Source organism: Sminthopsis crassicaudata, chromosome 5 (genome assembly GCF_048593235.1).
Source record: "Sminthopsis crassicaudata isolate SCR6 chromosome 5, ASM4859323v1, whole genome shotgun sequence".
Classification (NCBI taxonomy): domain Eukaryota; kingdom Metazoa; phylum Chordata; class Mammalia; order Dasyuromorphia; family Dasyuridae; genus Sminthopsis; species Sminthopsis crassicaudata.
Genome location: NC_133621.1, coordinates 92,743,897 through 92,766,994, shown reverse-complemented (window position 1 = coordinate 92,766,994; position 23,098 = coordinate 92,743,897).

Here is a 23,098-nt window from a genome sequence, read left to right as displayed (position 1 = left end):
ATTCGTCTAATTGATAGAAGCCTTTCATTTTCCAGATAAAGGAAAAGTAATCCAGAAAGGTTGAGGAACATGCTGAAGATCACACAAGAGGTAAATGGTACAGGTAGGACTTGAAAACAAACCCATCTAACTATATATCCAAGGTTCTTCTTGCTATACCATATAACTTACCTGATTCCTGCAATTTTGGATAATTTACCCCTCTGCTTCCTTCCACTAACACTTAATGATAACTATAATAATAGATAGCAATTGTATAGAACTTTTATAAGTTTTGCAAAGCACTTTACAAATATTATCTAATTTCATCTTCACAGCACTGTTGGGAGATAAAAACTATAATTATCCCCATTTTATAGATTAACAAAACTGAGGCAGACAGCTTATCAACATAATTATATGACTTCCTCCAGACACATTACTCCCTTCAATGACATTCTATAACATGCTTTTATGAGCAAAGAAGACAGGTTGAAATAAAATACTGGGATCTGGAAAGGATGAAAGGCAACAGGACAATGAGGTAAAGAATTCATGGGTCTAGTCAAGACAGGACGCATTTATCAGATGCTACCTATGCACCAGGCACTATGCTAAGTACTCAGGATACAAAGGCAAAACAAAGTCCCATTTCGCCCATGGAATTTACAGTCTAATGGAGAGGATAGTATAAGTTGAACTTGTTAATTAAAGAATCAAGATGTCAAAGGGAAAACTAGTGACTTCATGGCTGGGATAATAGAATTTGGGGAGGGGAGGGATGACTGGAGGTTGTGGTGAAGGTAAACTTAGGAGAAATGAAGGACAGAGGAGATGGAAAGATAGACAGTAATGGTAAAATAAAAGGATTTTATTTTTTTTAATAAGATCCCTTCCAGCTTTAACATTTTATAACCCTGAGGTACTGACCTCATTGCTTTACCTCACGTGGATGGGCCTTCATTTTCTATGGATTTTCTGTTTCCTAACAACTTATTGTCCAGGTGGAACACAAAGTAACTAACACCAGCCACCTTCATGGTTGTTAAGTAAACAGATAAAATTACCTCTCTTGGCCAAAAAGAAGATTACTATGAACTCTGGGTAATCTTAAACCAAACTAGTGAGACTTTTCCTTCTTAAAGAAATTTTTTGTATCATTGGTTTCCTTGGTAAAAACCAAAGGGGAGGAATTTTTTCTTTTAGTGATCTTGACCAATAATAAAAAAATCAGATTCAGAAAGCTCCAAACTATGACAGAAATACCACAAGAGAATGCTTTCAATTAAACTCAACTACCTACTATGTACAAAAGCCCTGGGCTTTATTTGAAAATGCAGGGTTAAGCTCTGAATATATCTGGCTACCATTCAGTAGCAAAAGAGAAACCTTTTTCTGTTTTGGTGTTAATATAACACTTAGTTTCTTTGCTCAAAAAGCTATAAAAATTGTGCACACCCTTTGACCATACTCTTTGATCACCACTACACTTATAACCCAAAGAGATTTTTTTTAAAAAAGGAAAAAGATCTATATGTACAAAATATTTACAGCAGATCTTTTTGTATTTGGCAAAGTATTGAAAATTGAGTGGATATCCATCAATTGGAGAATGGCTAAACAAGTTGTGGTATATAATTGTGATAAAATACGATGATGCTTTAAGAAATGATGAGCAGGATGCTTTCAGTAAAACTTGGAAAGACTTACATGAACTGATAAAAAATAAAGTGAACCAAACCAGGAGAACATTGTAAAAAGGGATAGAAATATCCTACAGTGATCAACCATGAATAACTAAAGTATTCTCAACAACACAATGATTTATGACAAATCAAAGGACTCAGATGAAAAATGCTATCTACCTCCAGAGAAAGAAATGATGGAGTATGAATGTAGATCAAAACATACCCTTTTTTAAACTAACTTTAGGTTTTTTGGTCTGTATTTTCTTTTACACTGACTAATATGGAAATATATTTTATACGACTCTGCAGGTATAAATTATCTCAAATTGCTTGCCTTCTTAATGGTGGGGGAGGAGAGAAGGGAATTTGGAACTCAAAATATTAAAGTAATTAAAGAAATTTTATGTGTTATTGGAAAAAAATATTTTTAAAAGTTTCAAATATGATCTAAATCGACCTTAGTCATCTACCAGTTGAATAAGATACTCAGGATCTAATTTTTTTCTAGTAGAAAAAGAGCTAATCCTGTCAGATGATAATAATGATGTTTCATAAAGAAGTTAAGTAAATTGTCTCTTGTCTTAGACGCCAACTATAAAGATGGGATGCAGGTGATAATCAACCAAAGGCTGGACTATACTTCTTTGTAATAGGAGTTACATTCAGGATCTGCCCTTCCTCTTCTCAATTCTTATTTTCTTCCAGAAAAATGCACCTACTTTCTCTGGATCCTGTATAGCCCATATCCTGACACCGATTAATACTCTAGGAGACCCAGGCATTTCCTGATTGAGATTAAACTTGGCCCTAGTCAAATTCTCCCAATTATTATAACTGGACCCAGATATCCTTTAGTCCTGGGCTACCTGACCTACTTGTTTGTAGCAGTGTGACATCGTTGGAAAAGCTCTTGTTTTGGAGTTGGAATTTGATCCAATCTCTTCCATTTACAGAACTAATGATGTGATTTAAGGTAAATCACTCCATCTCTTTGCTCACCTGAGGATGGTTGAGTTAGATGATTTCTCAGGTTCCTTCTACAGTCCTTTGAGATGTAGATATCACTGTCTTGACTTGCTAAGTTCCATAGTTCCTCTAATTGTTTTTATTTCCTAACAGCCTAAGCAGTCCTTCAGGCTCCATGTTTGTTCTATCTAACTCCCTTCCCTTGAATTCTGGGGCCTCTGACTGAAAACTGCCTGCCCAATTTTAAAATTCCTTCTAGTGCCTGTACATGATGCGATTTCATCTTGTTTGCCTGCTTTTGAGCACCACTACCCCACTTCCCAGTTGCTAACTACCTGGACTGTTCTCTTCTGAGTGCTGCCCCAAATCTGGACCATTTTTGTGCCTAGTCTGGCCTTTTAGCTTTGCTTCAGTTTTCCCTGTCCTAATGTAAACCAATAAGAACTTTAAATCTCAAATGCACATGGTTGCCAAAAACAACATTTTTGAGAAGTTAAAATATGCCCTAAAGAGAAGTGGAAGAGGGCCCAGGGGTTTTTATAAATTCTTAACCCGAGCCTCTTTCTGGTTCTAGGCATTCTGGAACTGGCATGATCCATTCATCACAGAAGGCCATCATCATCTTCAATTTCTGGCTCATAACAAACAAACAGACCTGTGGCAGAAAATTTTTCTTTTTACTACTCCTGGCCAGCCTGTTCCTAAATAGCAAATTAAATGGTAGAATGTTGAAACTAGTCAACAGAAAATAAATTTGAATATGTTGAGATTCGAGATAACTAAACAGATTTGTTTATTTTACTGTATCCTTCAGGGAATTCTAATGGAAACCACATAGAATAAAATTTATAGGAGAGATGGTATGAAACTAGTTACAGAAAAGCATTTGATTTGGATATGATTGGAATAAAAATATTTTTAGGAAACATTGCTGAGCTAATCATTTCAATTGTTTTTACAATAAAAAAGAAAACTAGATGCATGTTTAAACTGTCTTCCCCCATCAAAACCCAATATTTTTCATATTTTTTAGATTTTAATGCATTGTTCAAAAAGCAGAGTGAGTGTTCCAGTTCAAGAAGGTAAATGGATATAAAATAGATTGAAGATAATTAAAAAAGAAAAATGAGAGAGCATTAAGCATAATTTGTCTTTTCTGCCCAGTGCTAAAGCATATGATGGGCTGAGAAAACATCAGGTAAAATTTGTGGGAAAGAAAAGGAAAATAAACAGGAAGAGAAGGACAAAGAGAAGGAAAAGAAAGAGGAGGAGAAAGAAAACAATATGACTGTGAAACTCTCATTCTGAAATCTGTCCTTTACTTAGGGTTGAGCTAGTCTGATTTCTCTTCTCCAGCACTGCATCCAGTGAGCACCATCTAAATTTTCCCCAAAACAGGAATGTATTCCTCACTATGTTGCCAACATAATGATATTCACAATAGTAAGTAGATCATCTGTTTTGATGGGCAAGCATCATTTTACAGGTTTCTGCAAACTATCTGAATCTTTTGCAGCTCTGAAATTGTATTAATTGGCTGATATGGTATAGGAATTCTTACATTTTTCACATAGAAAAAAATCTGATATTTGGAGAGTGACATTTTTAAAGGTTAGGGAACTCCATTTGGGTCTTGTTTGTGTAGCCAGCTAGCAAAAGTAATTTCATTTTCTCAAACTCAGTCCCAGTAGGAAAAATTTTATTATTTTTACCTAGACCTGGATTTGGTAAAACTTTTGTTTGAAGGGCTAGGCCAGGGAGGAAGTAATCTTCCTTTGCAGTTTGACATATCAGAATTAACTTACAATGCCAGAAAAAAAAAGTTTGTTGTTATTTAGGAATAATAACACATTTTAGTATAGTAAAAGAATACTGAAAAATTACACTTCCTAATAATAGACATAAGCTAAAAATAATACACATTGAAATGGTAACAAGTTGCAATTTAGCTTAGTAGTTTCTAGTTGTTTTAGTAGTTTAGTAGTTAACATTTTCATTACAGTCTTTCAAAATTGTGTTGTTCATGAAATGATTTACACATTAATATTAATGTTGGTTGATGGCAGCTTGGTTAGCAGAATAAAGTTTAAAAGTATAGTTGGAGTAGGTTTTTTTGTTTCCAATCTCTATTTTAGAGCCTAAAACTTTTCTTCTTCTAGACAAAAACCAAAAAAAAATTTATTGAAAATACAAAAGAATGAATAATTTGGGGAGGCAGAATTATGATAACTATTACATATTAAAAGCTTGATATTTAAATCCCTAAGGGAAGGGGCACATTAAAAAATAATCTGTAGGGTAGATAGAAAGTCTGAGATCTTTAGAGTGCAGAAGTACTCTGGATTTCAAGGTAAGGTCCTTATATTACTTCATAAATTAAAATGACATGCTGGGAGATTGCTGAGCATAGAGACTGGCTACATGGTAAAACTTGGAGGATCAAAGGAGTAAGACCATCTCATTTGTAATGAAACATATCCATTAGCACTTCAAGCTTTCTCACCTGGAACATCCCTTGACTGTGCCAGTCCATTTCTTCCATTAATGAATTCTTTGCAAGGTCTCAATTTTGGGCACAGGCCCAAATCAGTCACACATCATTCCCCTTCTAGTGCTTCTAACTCCCCAGATTTCGCCACCATGCCCTAAACATAGAACTTGCCACATTGTAAGTAAGCACAATAAATTTCCTAGCCTTTATAATGTAATGGAATATGATGAAATACAATTAAGATTGATAAGTATAATAAATATAAAGAAATATAAAGAGACCTTTATGAAATAATATAAAGTGAAAACAAGTAGAACTAGAGAATATGTATAATGATCATATAAAAAGAAAAATAAAGGGAAAGGAATAGGTATACAAAGCATTCTAAGGAGATATCCAAGGAGTTTTACAAAGTCATGACATTTTGTGATTTGAGATGTGCTTATCTAAATATAAATAATGGCAAGACAAGTGTAAGGGACAATATTAATATTTAGTATTAAGTTTATGATAAATCTTATTTTTAGAGAAAATTCAGGGGAATGATTTTTTTTATCATTGACAAGTAGCTCAAAGTATTTTTTAATTGGAAAGTTCTGTTCATTATAACTGAAATAAATATTTAATAAGAAATGTAGACACATGAATAAAAAACAAGCAAGGAATGTGCTAATAATCACGAACTGTGTAAATGCTGTATTTTCATGGATTATATGCAGTTTAAAAGGCAAGTCAGCTAGTGCTTTCCATGAGTCTCCAACATTCCTCCTCAGTCCTTGCTATTCCAGGATTACTCCACTATTAGATTCTAGCCAGGACTTGAAGGAGTTCCCATAATGGGTTCCTTATGACAATATTGACACAGATAACAGATACAAATAGAAGTTCAGCAGACCTAAATCAATTGCTATAAAAAAGGAAACCAAAAGAGTATAGAAACCATCCCAGCAAGTATTTGATCTCTTTGCCAAACAGAAAGATGTGATAGTCAGCAGCAACATCAGTTTAGACTATAAACAGGTTTACAAAGTCTTACTCAAGACTGAAGACAATCGTAAAGAGAAAAATAAGGTTAAAGAAAGTTTAAAGAGAAACTCAACTAAGCAAAATTACTCCAAGGACCTAACTGAAATGAAAAATACAAATAAAAAATGAAAGAGCTCTGTTAAGATTTTTTATAACTAGTTCTTTTCACTAGCAAGGACAATAGACTCCCACATCTGGACTCGAACATTATAATCCTATCATATATGTAGAAAAATGAAGGGCAAATAGCCCTGAAGAAAACACAGGAAAACCAGCTAGACTAGGCCAGCCAAACTGGTGCTCCTGCTGACAGTTATATTCCATCTCCCTTCTCCAAGCCTTTTTATACTCTATTCCCAAAATGCTTTCCTTCCTATCTCTATCCTTGAGCTTTCTTTGTTCCCTTCTGTATGCAGCTTAAGCCCCACCTCCAACAGAAAAGTTTTCCGGATCCTCTCAGGTGCTCAGTCCCTCCTTCCTCATATCACCTTGGGCAAGTCTGTTTCATTCTATTACCCCTCAAAGTTCTCCTGTATCCCAAGAAATCCAGGGGGATTCTCATCAGCTTGAGGACCCCCTGATTGTACTCCCCCATTTTAGGAACCCTGTGATTAGCACCCAAATTTCACTTAACTACTTAATATCAGAGTAACTTTTACAAAAGTACATTTGCTTTAAAGATCTCACAAGAACTAATAGACAAACATTTTCCTCCCATATCTCCTATCTCCATCCCTAACACACACACACACACACACACACACACACACACACATATACACACACTCTTAGTTTTTAGGGGAGGGAGAGGAATTAGATTAAAATAACCAAGTTCAAGTCCAAAGCCCCACAAAGTATCCCTGGGCCATTATTCCCTAATTTGTTAGGGATGTTAAATTGTTAAAATGATTGCTACATCCAGTCTGGATTACTGTATTCTGGGATCCCTGTGCTTTGGACTCCCTGTTGGAAACACCACTTTTCCCCCTGAAAAATGCTAAAGGAAAGGAAAAGGCCAAAACTTCCATATCTGTTTTTCAAAATTGGGGGTGGGGGAGAAGGCAGGAAGAAAAGAGGCAGCCTTCAGCCTCTTCCTCCTTCCTGTTTAGTTTAGCTAAAGGAGTTCCTTACTCTAGGAAAAGACCTTGACAGTATTTCATCAGGTAGTTTTAGAGAGGCAGTTCTGGCTATACAACCAATGGAAAAAAGCCATGTAATAAGCAAATTCAGAATGTCTACACAAACCAATTCTCTAAGCTTCTAGAAGCAGGTCCTCTAGCAATTTAGATACCATCTAGCTAGTCTAAACAAGGCCCCATTACATATATATTCTGCATAGAATTATATAGGTAACTTGTCTCTCCTGAATGTAAACTTCTTAAAAGTAGAAAATATTTAGTTTTTGTATTCTTCCCCAGTACTTATCATAGTGCTTGGTACATACCAAATACTTAATATAAACTTGTTGATTATTTGAAGACAATAAAGAAGCAAAGACCTTTATCTCCACAGTGAAATTATACCAACAGACTCTTCTAGGAGGGTTTTTGAGGGCCCTCTCACTTTTCAATTGTCCATACAAAAAGTAGTTGATGACATGAATTATTTTGGAGTTACTGGAATAATTTCAATGTGTTTTGAAATATGTTGGAAGAACATGAGGAAAGTTTGCTGAATTTTCTCCAAATATCAATGAATCAGAGCCTCTACAAGTATGTGGGTAACTTAGTGTTTCCAAAAGGAGTGCTTACCCTGAGAAAACAAGCACTCATGGAGAATAGGAGAAATAGGATAAATTTTTGAGAACTAAAGAGTTCTCTACAATTCAGTGGCTACTGTTGCCTTCATTACCAAACTTCACAAAAATTTGAGTCTAAAGCCATAAGGTCAAGGACAGATGTAAAATGCATATTGTACATATTTCGCTAATCTACTGCATATATAAGCTCAATTTGTGATATTAATACATTCAACTTGACCTATGTGTGTGGTATAAATACATATGGTTCTAATTTGAATGCTGAAAAGCAGTTTGATCTAATATATATATATATATATATATATATATATATATATATGTATATGTATATATGTATATATATACATATATATATATATATATATATATATATATATATATATACACACACACACACACACACACACACACACACACACACACACACACACACACACATACTAGTATAGTATAGATGCTTGAATTAGGGTTAGGAAGACCTTTATTTGAATTCTTAGATACTTAGTAGTATGGGACACTGGCCAAGTTCTTAAGGTCCTTGAGTCTTAGTTCACTAGTTCACTTAGTTTATAGTACCCTATAAAATAGGGTAATAATAGGTTCCATCTTATGTGTTTGGATGAGGATCAACTCAGAACCCCAATGAGAGACTTTGATTGATTTTTATTGTCACAAAAGTTTTTGTCAGATATTGAGACAGAGGGCATTGAACCCTTTTTACTAACTTGTGAATCAGCTATGACTTTATCCCTCCTCTGAAATACTAGGTGTTTTGATAAGAATTAGAATTTAAATGGCTTGGGACTTTGAAAAGGTTGCAGATATTTGAATATTGGTGGTTGAAGGGAAAGAGTGGTGCCCCTATTTGATTATTTCTTCCTTGGTATTTACATTGTTTTAAAGTTTTAATGAAATGCTTAACGATTGGAGTCATAATTTGCACAGTTTGTGAGCAGATATTATTTTACTGGAGGTGGAAGCAGGCCTGGATTTGCATAACTATATCCAGGACACTCCATGCTGTATTTAAAAAACTAGCAAAGGGCTCCAGAATCAAAGTTCTCTGGTAGATTACTGAAGATTCTTGTCACATGTACATATATAAGTATGTTGAAGTATAAATATATACATAAATGTATGTGAATAAAATGTTTATGTATATATGACATATATACATATAAAGCATATACAAGTACTCACATCTATACATATATACACACACACACACACATTCATATAGTTCAATATTTAAAGGATCAGTGTTTTTTGTCAGTGTGATTATACAATTCCTCTAAGACTTAGTAAATGGTCTTTAAGAATTGCTGTGGCCCCAAATTTCATCATCCTTCGAGCAAATTGGGGCCAGTCAGAATAAAATAAGTCAGAAAAGACTTTCAGTTCATCATTAGGTCAAAACTTTCCATTGTAGGAATTTCCTGAATTTATGTTTTGTTTTGAGACTTCACTCCTACCGCCATGCCCTCAGTGAGTCAATAGAGTTAAGATTTTGTTGAAGGTATCTTTCTGGTTTTTTAAAGTCCTCCATCTCTGACTTTTAGAGTGGACTTCTGGATAATATTTTGCATATGAGCTGGCAGATAGTTTTGTTTTTGAAAGGAAAATGGAGTCAATGCCAACTTTCTTAACAAAAACTTGAATATTAAATTGTGAGAATTTCAAGATACAAAGAAAGCCATATTAATTTTTCCACATGGATTTGTTTTTAAAGTGGATGAAACCCAACCTCCCTTGGTGTGCATTCTATCTTAGACCAATGTGACGAGTTGCTTATTTCTATATCAGGGGATGGGCTATTTAAACCATCATCCTTTGCTCCAACCCCAAAGGAGCTGGAGAAAAAACAAACAGAAATGGGCACATAGCTGCTTCACTAATTAAAACTCATAGATTGATGTGTTCCTCTTCTTATTCTTATTCTACAATGTCACTTCTCCATTATACTGCAATGTTCCAAATTTCTGGTCTTTTACTCCTTCTGGGCTTGGACTGCCCATATGCCTTTTCAGGAACATCTTTCTGATTTCCTGATCTCTTAATGTCTTCTCAGTTACTGATTCCTGGACCCTTCTGACTTCCATATCTGTGCTCCCTTTCTGACTGCTCACTTGTTAAGTCACTGGTCTTTTAGAATTCAAAGGATTTACCTCTCCCAGTTCCTTACCTTAATCCATAATCTGGAGTTACTGACATCAGGGCACTAACAGAGGCTTCTAATTATCTTCTAAATTATCTAATTATCTTCTAAATTCCTTTGGAATTGTCTTGGGTCATTGTCTGGATCAGAGTAGCTTTCACAATTGATTATCTTTATAGTATTGCTGTTATTACATATAATGTTCTGGTGCTGCTCACTTCACTTTGAATGAGTTCACATAAGTCTTTCTGGGATTTTTTGATGGAAGAATCCTGGCTTAACCATCATTTGTACTACTTAGTGCAATAGTATTCTATCACAACTTATTTAACCATTTCCCAGTCAATAGGCATCCCTTTGATTTCTAGTGCTATTTCTGGGTCAAAGGGTGTGCACAATTTTATGGACCTTTGGGCAAAGTCAGGCTATCTTTCTCAATAAGATTTCAGGTTTGATAGAAAATCTGTTAAGAGTAGTTGAGGGATTTGATCATTCTCTGTGAGATTTATATTAAATTAGGAATTAGTTTATATTAGGAAATTCAAGAATCTTAGAGGTTCATTGTAAAAGTTTCCAGGTGTGCTCCTGAGAAAGACCCATTTGGATAAAGAAGAGGAAAACATTTGGCTTCCTCTCCACTTTATCTGTGCCCAAAGGAAGATCTTGTAAGCTTCTAATAAAAGAATTTGAACTTTTCATCAGCTTCCTAGCAGCATTCCTAGGATGGTAATGCTTAGCAACAATATTTGCCTTTAGAACTTCACATGGATGATAAATAATAAGGAAAAGAAGATTTAAGGATCTCCAAAGGAGCCCAAGATATTAAGGTATATTAACTCTGAGTAAGACATCTTGTGGACTCTAGAAAAAGGACCTCTTTTCCTACACTATTCTAAGCTTAAGAACACTATCTCTTAGACTCTATATGTATTTGCAGAAGAATCTGTCACAAATTTTTTTTTGGGGGGGTTGTTTTGTATCAGCTGTACAATTGTAGAAAATAACTTTTTCTAAAAGCTAATTGTCTGATATCCTAATATCAATCAATAGACTGGAGAAAGGTTCTGTTGGGGCCCCATGTCAAGGCTATCATCATCCCCAGAACCCAAAGGGAAGAAATAATGATTGGTCTCTGGGAGCCCAAGCTACCAGTGAGAATGGGTATTAAGAGTAGCACCAGAATCCATGTTATACTCTACTATAATATATATGCTGAAATATGCCAATTTTCATAAAATACAAGATCTTATCTATCTTCTTGTGTTGGGAAAAGACAGACCCTAGAGCACATGGTCAGATCAGTAGCAATTTTATTCTTAAACATCACAATAAATGAACTGGCCAAAACACTGTTGCATAACAATACATGTAAAGATACACTAGAACTCTGCCTTGTGAGCTTTAGAACACAAAATGAATATTGATATTATTAGTTTATTAATTACTGTTTGTTAATAATAAGATTATTTTCTAGCTTCATGTCTTATGTCTCTTAAGTTCTCTTTTTGATAATCCTCACGTCCTGTATAATCACCCCTGACTCAGTCCCTCCCTCATGCCCCAGACATTTCACATCAAAGGCTTTTTCCTGGGGAGCATGATTATATATCAGCCAGTGGAAATGGTTTTTTCCTCTCAACCCAATCACTAAACAGGCAGTGAAGCAAATTCCTCTCCCCAGTGCTTATCCAACTTATTCTTTATCTCTCAGATGACACCACAGACCTTCCATTTTCTACCTTGAGAGTTCCCACTCTCCCTGTAGCTTAGCAACCACTCCTCCCCTTATAACCAGATGCTCCTTTGCAGTCCTTGGCATGGTAAGCGAATTCTCCAACTGGTACTTCATACTCTAAGAACAGGAAGGGTGGCAGGAGCTCTGCCCTAGCCAGGAGGAGTTGGTACTCAGAATTCAGCAAAACAGGAGTAAAGCTGGCTGGCAGGTGCAAGAACTATGGCAAACCACAGGGCAGATTCCAGCTAAGACTACCAAAGCAGGGGATGGGCATAATGGGCTTAGACAAGTGAAGGACAGGTCAAGAGTCCAGGAGACTGAGCAACAGGGATCAAGAAATCTAGCTAACAACTAGGGACGCGGGAGCAGGAAACCCGGCAAAAAGTGTGGGAAAGGAGTGATCTAACAGTCGGAACAAGGCACCTGCAGTTAAGAATTAAGCTTGACACTGATACTTAATTTCTATCTGCTGGGATGCGATCGCCATGTGTTTCCTAACTAGGATCAGAAAGGTAGCAGAGTAGACTTAAGCCCAAATGTTGAGGCACATGGGTACATCTGACTGAAGGAGAAATGGGGAGTGGAAGGAAATAGGGAGCAAAATAACTTTGACCAGGGGCTATCTTCACCCTTTATTTGCAATGGGTAGAGCTCAGAGCCTGGAGTCAGGAAAACTTGAGTTCAAATCTAGCCTCAGACTCGTAATAACTGTAATATTGGCCAAATCACTTAATTTCTCTTTACTTCAGTTTCCTCAATTGTAAAATGGGAATAATAGTTCCTCTCCCTGCTAAGGTTGTCGGAAGAATTAAATGAGATATTTGTAAAGCACTTTGTGCCTGGCACATAGTAGGCACTATATAAATGTTTGCTATTGTTATCATTATTATAAACATATTTATCATAATTAAAATCTGGTTAGGTGCCTAGCCCCATTTTTCCTATGAAGGAACAAACACTTCTACCAACTCTAATAAAGATATGATAAATTCGAAATCTAGGCTATCTCTCTCTGTTCTTTGATAATGTCAGCAGCTTTTTAATCAATGCTCACAGATGTCCCATCCAATCCAGTTTGGCAGGAGACTTTGAGAGGGTCAGGACAGGTTTGGAACTGAAATTAAATCCTGGTACTGACTCAGAAGAACAGAGGGAATTTTCCCCTTTCTCTAAGCCATTTGTTAGTGGCCGTCTTGCTGCCATGTCCTGTCTAGTCTCTTAAAGAAGTATTTTATCTGCTTCATATCCAATGTAGGGCTAGTTAGCATTCCCAAGTCAGGTTCAGATCCCTCTGCTGTACTGAGTTACTATGATAAGTTTCCTCAGCAAGTCCAGTTGCCTCTGCGGCAAGTTAACAGACACAGATGCTAATGATAGAAGCAGATCTTCCTACGTCAGCTTCATTTATATCAGGGCAAATTGCCAATTCTGAAAAGGGCATGGCCAGGAAAAAATGTTTCTCTTTCGCTTTCGCAAGCTTGAACAAGTAGAAATTGTTTTGTTCCCCTCTCATTAACAATTACAAGTCATGTTCCTATTTAGCGAGGCATTACAGTGGATGAAATGTTAAATTTGGAGTCAGGAAGATCCGAGTTCAAATTCCACCTTAGATTAGCCATGTGATCCTTGACAAGATATTAAATCTTAGTCTTTTGTATAAATGTATACACATATAAAATGCTAGCTGTTATCCAAAACTCTATTTTGTGAATCCTTATAAGTTCATCAGAATTTATTTATTTTGTTTTTTATTACATTATATGTTATATATTTATATATAACTTCTGAAGATGACTTATATTTCAGAAAAAAATTTTAATTTCTTGATAGTTAACATGAGTTCTTCAAAGTGGATAAATATATAATATATTATTTGTTAATATTGTGCCCTTGCCTGAAGTACAAGGACACATGAATAAACCTATATTAGTCTTTAGGGAAAGGTCAGGCTCACTGAAGGTAAGTTGAATCTGTTGAGTATCAACCTGGAGGTAATCCCGATGGACTTTGGTATATCCAAGGTGACTTCTAGGATGATTGTGGTTGGTCTGGGGCCATAACTGCAGGCTCTGGTGTTTTTGCATCACCGTTTTAAGGTATGGATACATCCCAGGAAGGTCTGGCTTTAGGAAAAGTTCAGGGTCTGCGGTAGCAGGTTTTGTTATTAAGGGTTCAAAAGTTTCCACAGAAAACCAGGTGACAGCTTCCTCGGGGCAGTTGGTGCCCTTTGAAGGTTCATGTATTGGTGCCACATTAAGGAGTAAGGGGGCTGCAATGTCAACTTCTGAATAGGATTTATGTTTTAGAAAAAGAATTTTAATTTCTTGATAGTTAACATGAGTTCTTCAAAGTGAGGGGCGGAGGGAAGCAACTTCAAAGAATTGGTTGTTTCTCAAAAAAAAAAAATCACAGTTGGCTCAGTCACCTATTAGCTATGAGACTTTGAGCAAGAAACTCAGTAAATCAGAGTTGAATTTGTTGGCTCACTTACAAAATGCAGTATTGAGTCAAAGATTTTTTCCAGATTCTATGATTCCATAATTTTTCTTTCTTTCTTTCCCGCCCCCCCCAGGGTGGGGTTAAGTGACTTGCCCAGGGTCACACAGCTAGGAAGTGCTAAGTGTCTGAGACCAGATTTGAACTCGGGTCCTCTTGAATTCAGGGCTGGTGCTCTATCCACTGCGCCACCTAGCTGCCCCCTGATTCCCTAATTTTTCAATATCATTCTTCACTTAGTTTTATTTATTGAAATACTTCTTCCACTCCATATGGCAAGGCTATGGCGGTTTCTGTTGGATTCTTAGGCTCTAGGCAGAGTGAGTAATGGTTTTCTCGGATGACCCAGCTTCCAAGAGGAGAATCAGAGGTTAGATAATGCTTCGATATTTACTGTCACCCTGGAATTGTCTGGCAAGAAATTAAGGCTAACCAGAAGTGGGGGAGGGGGCCGACTAGAATGTAAGCTAGACAGGAGTTGGGTTGCAGGTAAAACAGTTAGATGTGAATTTACAGGGGCAGCCAGGTGGCGCAGTGGATACAGCATCAGCCCTGAAGTCAGAAGGACCTGAGTTCAAATCTGCTCTCAGACACTTAACACTTCCTAGCTGTGTGACCCTGGGCAAGTCACTTAACCCCAATGGGTTTGGGGAGGGAGGAAGTACATGAATTTATAAAACTCAGTAAAGATGGAGAAATGGGAATATAACATAAATCTACACTGGAAAGAGGTCAAGTCCAAGAAAGTTAGCTAAGGCAGGAAGAGAAACAACTAGGTATTGTATGTTTAATCAGTCATACTCCAGGAACTATGGATCATTCAGCAAGAGCCACAACCCAGACTACAAGACCAGAGAGCAGAGACCAAAGAAATGGTTTAAGCAACAAGAGGTCAGTTTATTGTGTTCTATATAATATTGATAATATGGTGACAGTGTATGATAGGCAATAGTTATTGATGGTATTCAATAATTATTATTACCCACATATGTGTAGGACAGCGAGGTGGCACAATGGAGAGAGCACAGACCCCAGAGTTAGGAGGACCTGAATTCAAATCCAGCGTCAGACATTTACTAGTTGTGTAACCCCACCCAAGTCACTTCATCCTGCTTGCCTCAGTCTCCTCATCTGTAAAATGAACTGGAGAAGGAAATGGCAAACTACTGCAGTAATTTTGCCAAGAAAATGGCAAATGACCCCCCAGTTGGGGTCACAGAGAATCAGGAGTGTGTGAAATGATTCAACAACTAAATGTGCAAGATGCCAAGATGCCAACAGTAAAGATGTAATCGAATACTTATTTGTCCTTCCTTCTCCAAGAGGACCATGACATCAGGGAGGGGATGCCATGACATGAAAATGAAATGGATTTAATGAGGGAGGGCTGGGCAAGGTCACCTGCCTCACTTTCCCCTCCAGAGCCATCTGGGCCTACTGGCCAGAGGTGATCAGAATCATTGGAGAGGGCCCTGGATGCAGGGGGAGACCTGGGCCTTTTTAAGCTAGGGTCTTCAACAGATCTCAGTTTGACTGAAGTCACTAAGGCTAGGTAGCAATTGAGGCAAAGAATGGCCTCTTTCACTTAGTAAAAAAAAAAAATCTAAATGAATAGATAAAAATAAATTTGGGAGAGGACCACCTCAGGGTTTTTGGCCAAAGCAGAAATGATTGCATTTACTGTGACTCAATCTGAACCCAAACAATGGCTCTGAAGGAAAAAATGGGGAAGGAGACCTTGCCCAGCCTCCCTCTCCTCCCTGATGTTCTGGTCCTCTTGGAGAAGGAAGAACAAACCGTCTCATACTTAGACAAAGACCTTTTAAGCCAAAGGTACATTATATATGCCCTCTGCCTGAGCAGAACCCACAGGCTAAAACACAGGATTGGAGAAGGGAATGAAGCACAGATAATAAGATGTTACCAGATAACCATATATATGTAATCTTTCAAGTAATAAGAATTTATATCTTGAGTGTCTTCATCTGTAAAATAAGGATAATTAATCCTTGCCCCACCTATCTGATAGAGCTGTTGTGAGATAATGCATTTGAAGTAATTTGTAAATTCTAAGATTTATATAAATATAAGGATCAGAGAAGTATGGTATAAGGGGAAGAGTTAGCTTTGGATTTAGAAGATCTCAGTTCAAAGCCCAGCTGTGATAGACATTACTAGCTGTATAATTTTGATAAGTCACTTAACTGCAGTATCTTCATCTGTAAACTAAGAATGACTCCGAACTACCTACCTCACTGAACTTTTTCAAATTGTAAAACTTTCTAGCTGTGTGACCTTCTAGTTCTTCTTAGCTAAGAGTTAACCAATTATCCTCCATTCTCGCCACAGCTTCTGGTTTCAAACTAATGAATGAAATCACTTGGGAACTCTTTTTTCTGGTAAGCGTTCTTAAGATTACTTGCTAGCCAATCCACAATGATAGCAAAAATCTAAGAAGGTTCATTAGATGTATTTTATTCACTTGGCAACTGAAAAATCTAAATGTGGAATAAGTAACTATACCAGAAAGACAGGAAATGAGAAATCTAATTTGAGTTTTTGTCTATGAGTTTAGGATCTTGTTCTTAAGTCATTATCTTGCAGTGTGCACTATCAGATCATAAACTTCTGGGATAATTAACAACTCTTCAAATCTAAAACCCCAAAATGTCGGAGTTGGAAAAGTCTCACATTCTGGCAATTCAGGTCGGTCTGGATGTCAAAAATGTAACCCATCAAGTTAAACAACAAACCAGTGTCCAGTGTTGGCCTAGGAAACTAGAATTGTTCCTTGGTCAGTATAAGAGGACAAGAAAATTGCCCTCTTGGAGATATGAAGTTCCTAAATTATCTAAACAAATGGAAGGAGATCAATCAAATGTATTTATACACCTTCATTGGGAATTTCCTGATACTTTGCATTCTGTTGAACATTGAACACATGCCAACTCCTGTAGCTAAAGTTAAGGATGAGCCTATAACAGTCATACAAAATTATCAGAATCACAAAAATATGACCATTAGCCAAAATATGAATACCTTCAAGGGAAAATATATTACCTGCCACACGGTGTGGAATCCTTTATTCTAGATATTTTCTCTCTTTAATAAACAAATACAATTTTTTTTCTTGTAGCAGCTTAGTATTAGTTGATAAAGCATGTGACTTGAGTCAAGAATACTTGAATTCAAATACTGTCACTTAATAGCTATGAGTCCATGTCAAGTCATCCAATCTCTTTGAGCCTTAGGCAGAACTCTAAAATTTTAAATTATACATGAGTTTCAATCTGATTTGGTGAAAAAAGGAGTTTCCACACTATGAGTTTTATTACTGATTAAAAACAAACAAACAAACAAAACAAAAAAACAAAAAAACAACTAGAGATCTATAGCATTATGGTATTTTTTTTTAACCACCAGGTAAAAACCAAACCATTAAATTTGCTCCATGAGAAGAAAATTCGAGGGCTATGTAAACAGATGTCAAATAATATAACTATAAATGCATGGGAAAAATATAAAAACTGAAGTAAAGAAAAATATTTTTCTAGAAAATACAAATAGGTCATTGGGAACAAAGCTAGAAACAAAAACTTTGGAAACAGTGATTACTGGAACACATGAACTGAAAAAATATTTTTATACAAAATTGCAAGAAATAAGGGATTACTCTCTCTAAAGAGAACTACTTAAGAGAAAAAATTCCAGAGGTTTGGCAATTTGTCGAACTTTAGTGACCCCTTTTTGTCTGCATTTAATGTCATGAACTTCTCAAGTTCATTATAATAAGTTAAAATAGATGACTTCTTTCAATATTCTCACATAATGATGCATAAGAAAATGTTCATATTCGTTATATTCGTTATCACTCCTTTTAAGATTCATCTCAAAACTCTCCCCTAAATAGAGATCTTCCCTGAGTAGATTGATTCAGTCTACTCTGGTAGGTTTCTTTTATATCCTCTTTACATTTCCTTTACATCCTTTTGGGATTTGTTATTTTTTACTGTATTTTTTTTTGGTACTGGTTGATATATGGCTTTGCAATTGTTCTTAAGCTGTTTCATATGTGTATACTGGCTCCAAATACAATATAAGACTGAGTAATAACAATAATAATACTTTACAATAGGCACTACTTCTATGTCTTTGTAATTTCTCTTTAAGGCCAAGTTCTGAGTGAATCCCAGCACTCCATTCCTCCCCCAATTATGAGGAAGTTCCAACTTTTTCTGGATCTTATTAATACTTTTGGGCTTAGGGCTGTCCACACCAATGAGAGAACACAAAATAGGGATGATGAAGGCAATGATTAGGTAAAAAATGGTAGTGATGGTAGATTACAAAGCAAGCAAAGCACTTCTCTTGGATCAATGCTAACCTTATTTTCTTATGTCCATAATTTTCTTATTTTGACTTCCAGACTCTTGACCTTATCTGCTGGCCAGAAGTCTTTAACTTGGAATCTGGGAATTTGCTTTCAAAAACATTTGGATAACTCTCTTTCAATATAATTGGTTTCCATTGTAATGTTAGTGTGTTTTTCTTTTTCTTTTTTAAATTAAAAAACCAGAAGGATTCAAGACACTATAAAAAGGTTAAGAATCCCTGGCTTAAGAAACTGGAAACTACATGGATGCCCATCAATTGGAGATTGGCTGAATAAATTGTGGTTTATGAATATTATGTAATATTATTGCTCTGTAAGAAATGACCAACAGGATGATTTCAGAAAGGCCTGGAGAGACTTACATGAACTGATGCTGAGTGAAATGAGCAGGACCAGAAGATCACTATACACTTCAACAACAATACTCTATGAATATCAATTCTGATGGACATGGCAATCTTCAACAATGAGATGAACCAAATGAACTGAACCAGCTACACCCAGCAAAAGAACTCTGGGAGATGACTATGAACCGCTACATAGAATTCCCAATCCCTCTATTTTTGTCCGCCTATATTTTTTACTTCCTTCACAGGATAATTGTACACTATTTCAAAGTCCATTTCTTTTTGTACAGCAAAACAACTGTTTGGACATATATACATATATTTTATTTAATTTATACTTTAACATATTTAACATGTATTGGTCAACCTGCCATGGAGGGGGGGAAGGGGGGAAAGGAGGGGAAAAATTGGAACAAAAGGTTTGGCAATTGTCAATGCTAAAAAATTACCCATGCATATATCTGGTAAATAAAAACTATAATTAAATTAAAAAAAAAAAAAAAAAAAAAGAATCCCTGGCTTAGGCAATACCTAACCTGGCCCTATCTACATTAGCAAATTTTTTCTAGACTCAAATTTTTTCCCTACCTTTAACACATCTGATTTCTCTGTCTCTGTCTCTCTTATACAGACACAGATACACACACAACAATCTTGTCTTCTGCTCTAGAAATTAACCTTTCTTCCTACCTTCAGTTTCTGCTGTACCCCTTCCCTAGAAAAATTCTTGCTCCTGGTACTTTATTGTTAGATACATCCCAGATTCCTCTTTAGTCCTTCCTCACAACTAGACTCATCCTTGCTGGCTTTGATCTATTTCAGCTGATTTCATTGATGAGAGAACTCTCAATAAAGAAACCTTCCCTAAAAATGTAGATTACCAACTATTGTACAACTGTGCTTGAGGCATGGAGAAGTTAAGTGATTTGCCCAAGATCACAGAACAATGTGATCAGAAATAATACTTGAACCCATGTCTTTCTGACATAAGACCAGTTTTCTTTCTAAAATATCACATTGTTGTTTTCTTAAAATCTTTCTATTTTCCCTTCTTTTCTCTTCCACCACTCCTTCTCTCCTTCACTACTTCTCCCTCTTTCCCTCCTTCTTCATAAACACATACATAAAACAGGTGTTCCAGCCTCAGAAATCTGGGAGACAAAAAGAAACAATTCAAGCCCCTGGGAGGCTTTAATAATTTTTGAAGTTTTGTTCACAATCTAAACAAGATGACAATAGCATGTCTGTACTATATATATAATGTATATATATATATATATATATATATATACATATATATATATTTGTATAAATCACTCAGCATTATTTGCAAACTGAAATTTTGTGGTATGTCATTAAAAACAAATGCTCTCACCATATTTCTCAAATGAAAGACTTGTCAACCCCAAAGGCTCCAAGTTGTAACTTCTATTAATGATTTTTGGCTGGTTTCAGATAGCTAATGTAATTTTGTCCTTTGATGGCAATGGGATAATTGTTTTTATGAGGGCCAGTTCTCTGATTCTTTAGATGAAAGCTACAGGAGCAGTATGCAAAGCTGAGTGGCCTAGTCTCTGAGAGATAGCTATTTAAAAGATATGGATCTTTGAAAATGAAGCTTATGCTTCTTTTTGTTACCCAATAGTTAAATAACTTAATTAGCTAGAATCTAGTGTGCTGGATTAGTCTATTGGAAATAGGAGAATTATCACTAACAAGATTACTTAGAAATAAATTTGAACTTTTATTTCTGCTTCTTAGGAATTACAATTAATTTTTCTTTGTTTTACAACAGAGGAACAAATTAAGATCAAAATAATGTTGAAAACCATGATGGATAAAGTAGCCATTTTTTCTTCTCTTATTCTCCAGTTTGTTCTCTGTTCCTTCCATATTAGTTTTTTTTACTCATCTTTCATACATCTTTCTTTTTTTGCATTCTATTTTTTAATTAAAGCTTTTTATTTTAAAAACATACATGGATAATTTTTCAACATTGACCCCTGCAAAACCTTGTATTCCAAATTTTCCCCTCCTTTCCCCCCATCCTCCCCTAAATGGCAAGTAATCCAATATATTTAAATATGGTAGAAATATATGTTAAATCCAACATATGTATACATATTTATACAATTATCTTGCTGCACAAGAAAAATCAAATCAAAAAGGGAAAAAAATGAGAAAGAAAATGAAATGCAAGCAAACAACAACAAAAAGTATGAAAATGCTACGGTGTGATCCACACTGAGTCCCCAGTCCTCTCTCTGGGTGTAGATGGTTCTCTTTATCACTGAACAACTGGAACTGTTTTAAATCATCTCATTGTTGAAGAGGGCCGCGTCCATCAGAACTGATCCTCATATAGTCTTGTTGCCATGTACAATGATCTCCTGATTCTGCTCATTTCACTCAGCATCAGTTCATGTAAGTCTCTTCATTTCTGCTGGTCATTTCTTACAGAACAGTAATATTCCATAATATTCATATACCACAATTTATTCAGCCAATCTCCAATTGATGGCTATCCACTCAGTTTCCAGTTTCTTGCCTCATACATCTTTCTTTAGCAATACATAAGTACAAAAGAATGTTCTTTTTTGTTTTTAAAGTAGCATAAATGTTAAGATGGTTTGGAGGGATGGCCATGCCATATGCTATAATTTGAGAGGTACGGCTCCAAGGTCCCAACCTCCCCTGAAATAGTGCCCCACTACCACCTTCTTGCTGGGGTGCCTTTCTCCTCTCTTACTCTTGAGAGTAAAATATCTACTGCTGACGTTTTTCCTCTAGATTAAATAAAGATCATTATGTCTAGAAGAATTCTGCGTGCTTGCTAAGCTTACTTGTGGCTTGATTCTTGGAAAGAGGGCAGACTAGGAGGAGCTCTGGGTTGCAGCTCCCTTTCAGTCATCTCTCATTAATATGTTGTGATTGATCAATTACCTTATATCAATTACCAATATCACCTTAGAAAGCTCAAGGAGTCTTGCCATAAAGGGATAAATCATAAAATTTTAGAACTAGAATAGAAATAATATTGCCTAATTCTCTTCCTTATAGATGAAGGAAGCGAAACAAGAGAAATTGTTAACTTCTGCTAGTAGGTGCTAAGACGGGCCTGGTACTCAGGGTTCCCTTTATACTTAGTGCTCTTACTTTACATAACAGCTGCAGTATTATAGAAAGATAAGTAGTATAGTCTCACCTAGTACTGACCTTGTGTTAGAACCCAATAATTTAATCAAGTAATTGACCATACCACACTGATCCCACCAATTATTTCATGGAGCTCAGAAACTTAGCATCCCTCTACTTTATATATATTTACTTAGAAATTTATGTACCAACTGTGTAATCCTAGACAAGTCACTTAACCTCTTCATGCCTTAGTTTCCTGATCTGTAAAATGAGTATAATAATGACACCTATTTCCTATGGTTGTTATTTGGATCAAATGAGATGATATTTTAAGTAATTTGTAAACTTTAAAGTGCCATATAAATGTGAGTTATTAAATTCTCATTCTTATTGCTTTTGCTGCAACCCAGTGCTCCTCCTAGCCTCTCCAAGAATCAAGCCATAACTAATCTTAGCTAGGACTCTATGGACAAGAGAAAAAGTATAAAATTCACATCCTGTACACAGTGTATAAGGAAAGAGTGTTCAAAAGCTCCAGCAGTTTCTTATGCTCATTCATAGGCTGTTGCAAAGACGTACCTCTCACCTTCATCTCCAAAGATTCTGAGTCCCAGTCAGCTAATCACCTTGAGGGGTAGCCCCAATCACTGAAAAGCTATTAGGAATTGCATCAGTTCAAGAAAACATCAAAGAACAGGACCACACTCTCTATGGGGAGAAGCTTTAATTACACCACAAAAGGTTTACTCCCTGTAAGCTCATCAAATTGATTAATGACTCACTTGGTCTACTCCCTTTATATAACAAATACATTATTTGTTGTTTTTTTTTTTTTAATTTTTTTTTCTTCAAAGAAATCTTCCACCAAAAGAACATTAATGTGAAAAATTCAGACTAAGATAACAAACTGAGGTGACTCAATTAT